Source organism: Aotus nancymaae, unplaced genomic scaffold (genome assembly GCF_030222135.1).
Source record: "Aotus nancymaae isolate 86718 unplaced genomic scaffold, 86718_ANA_hifiasm-v0.15.2.pri h1tg000029l, whole genome shotgun sequence".
Taxonomy (NCBI): domain Eukaryota; kingdom Metazoa; phylum Chordata; class Mammalia; order Primates; family Aotidae; genus Aotus; species Aotus nancymaae.
Window position 1 is genome coordinate 16,053,411 of NW_026988442.1, and position 6,876 is coordinate 16,060,286.

The following is a 6,876-nucleotide window of genomic DNA, read 5'->3' on the forward strand; positions in this document are numbered from 1 at the left end:
TCTGGCCCGGACATGCTTTGTTTCTATTAGCGCTTTCTAGACCCTTCCATCTCCAGAGCATCCAAATTCTCTGGTACTGGCTTGTTCTCCCCCAACCCTAGGCTCCTGGCAGGGCCTCCTTGCTGAGAGGTGGGATGAAAGCTGAAAATAATGTCAGCTGCTCACTGCTGGGGGGCAGGGTGCACAGGCATTAATCTGGCGCTCAGCTCCCCTTGTCCCCTGCCTCACCGCCGCGCCCACCAACCCCCGGCCTGCCAGGCTTACTGTCATGTGTCCTGGATCTGTGTTGACTCCCTCAATTTCTCTGGAAAACAGGAATCCTGAGCACTGTCAGGCTGACAACTGCTTGGTGGGAGGAGGCAAAAATAGGGGCGTCTCAGGGGCATTGTCCAATGTCAGGTGGCCTGCCCGAAAGAAACTCAACAGGTCCTTCTTCCATGGATCTTTGTCTTGCTGATTCTCTCTCCTGATTTCTCTCTTTTCCCTCTGTCCACCTCCAAAAATGTGCACCCGGCTCAGGTCTGGCCTCTCACTTCTGAAGGAATGCAGACAGATGGAGTTACATCTTCAGGAGAGCCTGCTTGCAGTGAGGAGCACTGGAGAAAAATATAGGACCTTCACCCAAGAGCAGAGCAGTGGGAGGGCTGGCCTAAGGAGAAGGTCTCCACATACTTGAGAGTGCACAGTGGGGACCCAGAGAGAAGCCACAGGGCAGCCAAGGTCAACTCCATGCCTGTGGCAGCCAGGCACCACGCCCCTGCCCAGTGAGCTAACATCCTCGTGGGGGAGCCACATAGTAAGTGTGCTAAGTAGATTGCAGAGTGTGCGCATCCTGAGAAATGCTCTGGGAAACCAAATAGAGCAGTGTAAGGGGAACGGAGAGCCCTGTCAGGGTGAGGGGAGATGCTGCAATTTAAAAGGGGTGGCATTTGAACAAAAATTTAAAGGTGAGCAAGTGAGCCATGTAGGTGTCTAGAGAGTGTTCCAGGCAGAACGAACAGTGAAGGCAAAGGCCCTGGGCCAGCAGCCTGTCTGATGTATTGGAGGAGCATCGGGGGTCAGGGTCAGCAGGCAGGAGTGAGGTGATCAAAGCTAAGAATGGTAGGAGAGGAAACCAGAGAGTAACTTACAGAGGGACCTGGTTTTCCAGGGCCTATGGGCTGTGGTAAGACCTTTCCATTTTACTCAGTGAAATAACACATTTGAGGTGTCACACAGAAGAGTGTCATGACCTGGCTTCCATCTTTTTGCCTTTTTTTTTTTTGAGATGGGGTCCCACTACATTGCCCAGGCTAGGGTGCAGTGGCTATTCACAGGTGCTATCACAGCACCCTACAGCCTCAAACTCCCAGAGTCAAGTGACCCACCTCAGCTGGGACTACAGGCATGAGCTACACCTGGCAGCTGACTTCTGTCTGTAATGGGATCCCAAGGTGCTGTGCTGGATGTAGACTGCAGCGGGTGGGGATGAAAGCAGAAGGACCACTAAGGAGCTTGTGTGACAATCCAGGTGAGAGATAACAGTGTCTCAGGCCACAGTAGCGTCAGGGGTGCAGGCCCTGCTGTACCACAATTCAGAAGAGAGACAGACTGGATGTCTTTGAAGGTCTCTTTTAGCCTGATAGTCCCCACTTCTCCAAGGTCGCAGATCTGGGCAGAATGCCAACTTGTTGGGCCCACACCCCCAATGGGAGTTCCCTCCTGACTGTCCCATCATGGGGTATGTTGACCCTTCCTATTCTCAGATGTCCATGGTACATTTGGGGAGGTGAGGCATTGATGAAGGATTGAGAGGGCTGTCACAGGGCTGCTGGGTGATAGGGTGGCATGGAGGACTTGGAATGGCCGTGTTGAGAAGCAGTGGGTGAGTCAGGGCCCTTAATAGATGGTGGTTGCACCATCAGCACCTGTGTGGATGTTCTTGCTGCCGACAGGCAGTGAGGAGGGTCCTACTTACTATCCAGGTATCCATATGACTAACAGAGAGTTGAGGGCCGGCCGCGGTGGCTCACACCTGTAATCCTAGCACTTTGGGAGGCTGGGCAGCTTGCTTGAGCCCAGGGGTTCGAGACCAGCCTGGGCAACATGGCGAAACCCCTTCTCTACAAAAAATTTTAAAATTAGCCAGGCATAATGGCACATACATGTAGTCCCAGTTACTCAGGAGGCTGAGACAGGAGGATTGTTTGAGCCCAGGAGGTTGAGGCTGCTGTGAAGTATGATCATGCCACTGCTCTCTAGCCTGGGTGAAAAAGCAAGATCCTGTCTCAAACCCCTCCAAAACAGGAGTTGAGGGCATGTGAATTCTCTATTGGTACGTTAATGGTTCTTGGTTGGAATCATTCATACACCCACTTCTGCAGGATTTCCTGGATGTAGAGGTGATTACTAAGAGCTGGTGTGTGTTGGGGGCTTCCCTCCTGGCTGCTGAGCACTGTGTTAGGCCCCTTACTTGCCTTCCTCAGTCTGAAGCACTAGCGTTCCAAGGAAGGTCTCATCCTTCCTCCTTGTCCAGACAAGGAAGAAGGAAACCAAGGTGAAGGGACTTTCTGGAAAGCAGAGGCTGCCAAGCCTGACTGGCATTGGAGCCCAAGCCTGTGAATCCCACCCTGCCCTTGCCACTGTGCAGCACTCCTCAACAAAGATGGTTACTTAATCCAAGGTCATCACCAGTGGATCCAAGGCTGCCAGCCTGGCAACTGGCAGTATCAGTCACTTACAAGGTGGCAGCCAGGCCCCACTGGCCTCTGGAGTCATGACAGCTTGCTGATATTTCCACCCACACCCTTTGTGTCTGTATATGGGCCTCTGGGAACACCAGACTGACCTGGCTCAGGGCAAGGTGGTAACTGCGGGTGGAGTTGCTTCTGATCCAGAAGGAGCCTGCCTCTGCCCTCCTTGGGGACAATGAGGGCCAGTGAGGGGCCACTCGGGGACAATGAGGGGCCTCCCTCCTCTCGCCCATCCCTGTCCTACCAGAACTGCTGTTGATTTTTGCAAAAGGTATCTGCTTTAGATAAAGGTGCTGCATACGGGTGTGGTGGCTTACATGTGTAATCCCAGCACTTTGGGAGGCTGAGGTGGAAGGGTCACTTGAGCCCAGGAGTTCGAGATCAGCCTAGGCAACATGGCTTGAGACCCCTTCTCTAGGAAAAAAAAATAATAATTAAAAAATAAAAAGATGCTGCCAAAGCAAAGCCCCTAAGGGGCTGACTCGAGGACTGGCTGTCCTCTGGATAGGCCTCGCCTCAGCTGCCCGCCCTGTGGATCAATAAACAAGACACCACCACTCCAAGTACAGCAGCCTGAAAGCAGGAGCAGGATAGGTTAGTTAGAGATCTCTGTGGTCCACTTGAACGAAGAAGACCACACCATCGTTCATTTCCCTTTTGGAAATTGTCTATTCATGTCCTTTGTCCATTTTTCTCTTGGTGTCCTCATATGTTTTTGAAACTATGCATTTATTGTATCACAAATATGTTAATAATAGAAATATTTCCCCCAGTTTGCCATTTCCTTTTAATGTTTTGATTTTGAAATGTATGCTTTTTTTATGTTATATATGTCAAGCTTTATTTTTTATTTTTTTCATTGCTTTTTAAAAGTCCATTCTCATCTTAAGATGAAAGGTAATTAATCTATATTTTGTTCTAGTTTTTCCTAGTGTTATTCTTTTTTTATTTTGTATTTTGCTGTGGTCAAAATCATGTTTCCTCAGCCCCACCTGGTTCAGCCCCACTGCCACCTTTCATTGCTCACGTTTCTTCTTGACTTTTACTCTCCTCTTAAGTCCTAGCATGCTGCCTCACACCTCCATCCTTGTCCCCTCCTTGGACACCAAGGGCTTCTCACAAACCTTCCAGACCCCTCCCGGCATTTGCAGCCCAAAGAACCACACATGTAGCTGGCTCTGGGTGTCAGAGTCTGGTAGAGTGGAGTGTTTTCTTGTTGCTTCTCAGGGACTAGAATCGTCTGCTCAAGGTTCTGCATGCCCATGCTTGGAAGGTCATTTACATAAATACTTCATTGATTGGAAGATTTCCCCCCTCCTCTGTCCCTGCACTGAAGGCCCCTAGAATGGCCAGTGGTTGCTGTTATTTTAGATTTCACAGACCATTTCTGTTCATCTGTCTTCTGATATCAGGCCTCCTTTGCTTTCAGGAAGACTTTTTATGCTCCCTGTCATCTTTGGTGAGAGTGCCAATCACAGTACCTCACTCACTCCATCCTTCTACTCACCGGGATAGACACACAAGTCTAGCTAGGCCAACTGGCATCTTCCCTAGGATGCCTCTTGAAAGAGGCACAAAAGGACTTCAGGACCTCACTTGCTTTTAGAGCTGTGGCTCTAGAGGACTCTCAGTTAGACCTCCTAGCGGGTCAGCATCCCCATCACAGAAAGCCCTTGTACCTGAGATGGGGATGAGCCCAACACAGAAGGAAGCTGATCTGAGGGACAAGAGCAAGAGAAGCCAAGAAAAATCTTTGGAACACCTGGATCCAGCCTTGCCTGCATCCCACAGTCCCCAGGCTTCCTCCTACATGAGCCAATAACGTACCTTTTATTTTGAGTCCCTTTATGACAGGTTTTTGCTAAAAAATCCCAATTCCCTCCTGCATTGTGACGCTTTGGCCTTCATTGCCTGCCCACCTGCAAAACTCCTAAGATGTCAAAGCTGAAAGGGGCCTTAAAGACCACAGTCTCATCCTGCATTTGGTGAAACCAAGGGAAAAGAACTTGTCCAAGGTCACGTGGTACATTGTTTCCTGCCCTCAAAAGAAAAAGAGCTTAAACTCACCGCCCAGCAGCCCGGATGGTGCTGTGGTCTCTGTGATGGCATTGCAGTGCTCAGTGGCTATTGATCTGTTGTTTTGAATGTGTTACCCAGCCAGGATTGCCATTGCCACATGAGTGCATGTGCAGCACAGGGAGAGCTCTAGGTCTGGGCCAGAGCAGGGTTGGGGAAGGAGGGCATCATTGCTGCTGCTCCTGACTCTTCAGCCCGCTTTGGGAGAGAATGAGAAAATGGTGGTGATGAAGACCTTGCTGGCATTTGCCAATACTCACTATGGGCCACGCGGCATGTTAAACGGGTGCAGTAGCTTTATATTCGTTCTTCTCAGCCTTGCAGTGTCTCTGTGAAGTAGGTGCTATAGGAATCCCTGTCCTATCAGCGGGAAAACAGGAACTTCCCAATGGTCACAGTGTGATTGAGCCACACGCTTGGACTAACCGGAGTCAACCCGACTCCAGAGCCTGACCCTTGCACCAAGGAGAGGCAAAATGGGATGCCACAGGGGTCAGGCAGGCCACATGGGTGAGTGGAGGGCTACATGAGGACTGTGGGAGAGCGTGCCTTGGCTCCCCAGCTCCGGCCCAGGGCAGCCAATTCAAGGCAGACTTGTCAGAGCTTCCAGTTTTTTCAAGAGAAGCCGGAAATCTGGATTTTTATGTGAAATGTCTCTATTTTTAAATGTTGGCAAAGAAATTCAGATTAAAAAAAAACACTGTTCAAGGCAACCCAAACCACATTTGCAAGCCAGCGGATTGCAACTTTTCGACTTTACTATAATCCTTCTGTGGCTGGAGGAAGTTCTTCTAACTCACAGGACTCTGTCCATCACCTGGCAGGAGAGGGGACCTACCTGGATGTGATTAGGATGCCACCCTGCCCTGCCCACACTCATTCCTGAGTGTGTGTCAGAGGCCAGCTAATGCCAGAGGCAAGGATTGGGCACGGTATGGGGGGCGCAGAAGGGGCATATGTGCTTGCTGGGGAGGTCCAGGAGCGCAGAAGAAACCTCCTTATCCAATGTTACAGGTGAGGAAGTTGAGACCAAGTGAGGCTGTATAAACAGCTGGGTCCCCAGCAATGCATGGAAAGGAGCTGCTGGGACCATGTCCAAGTTCTTTCTGAGCCATAAGTATGGTCCTCTGAGCACACATTACCCTACTGTTGGCCTTTTGACTGGTAGAGGAGACACCCGGATTTTGGGATGTGACAGATCCCAGCCTTGCCCATGATAAGAATAATAAGGAAGTCACTGAAACTCTCTGAGCCTCAGTTTCTTCATCTGTAAAATGGGCATCATAGCCAGCTCTCAGGATAAGAGTGAAGAATATGAAGAGCCTGATGCAACGCAGGCCAGGGCTCACCTCCTCTCCTTCCCGCTCTGTCCAGGACATGGCCAGAGCCTGGAAGGCAGAGAAAGAGGCCTTGCCCGTGCACTTCACCCAGAGCACAGTCCTTCCTGCCTCCACTTGGGGACTCTTACTCGGCCCACCTGGAACACCAGCTTGGTCATCTGCCAGAATAGATCAGAGGGCAAGGCAACAGGGAGCCAGCTGACAGCAGGGCTGTGTGACTATGAAGATGGGCTGGAGAACACACAGCCAGCTCAGCTTGGGGGTCCCCGGGGCAGTGCGGGTCCATGGCACATGGCACCTGGCTGCTGTTCAGGCTCTACATGTTTCCTGCCTCCTGTGGGGCCAGTGAGACCTCGAGGGGCACTCAGGGAGACTTGCAGCACTCAGGCTCACAGGAGACCAATGCCCAGAGGGCCCTCATGATTCCCTGATTCCCTGACCCGGGCAGGGTGCATCCTGGTGCCACACACTGCACTCCAGTCTCTCACAATGTGACTCATTATGACGCTACCCTTTCCTTCTCAGCAGTGCCCCAGGCAGCCATGGCCAGCAGCAGGAGGCTGTACCTGGAAGAAAACTTGCTTGTCCTTCCTTACCCAGATCTAGCTCCCTGGCCTGGAAGTAGGGGAAGACAGGCCCAGAGAGGGTGAAAGCTTTATCTAAGGTGGCCCAGCACATTTGTTCCAGGGCTGGGGTCCAAGCCATCCCGTGTCTAGGCCAGGCTGCTG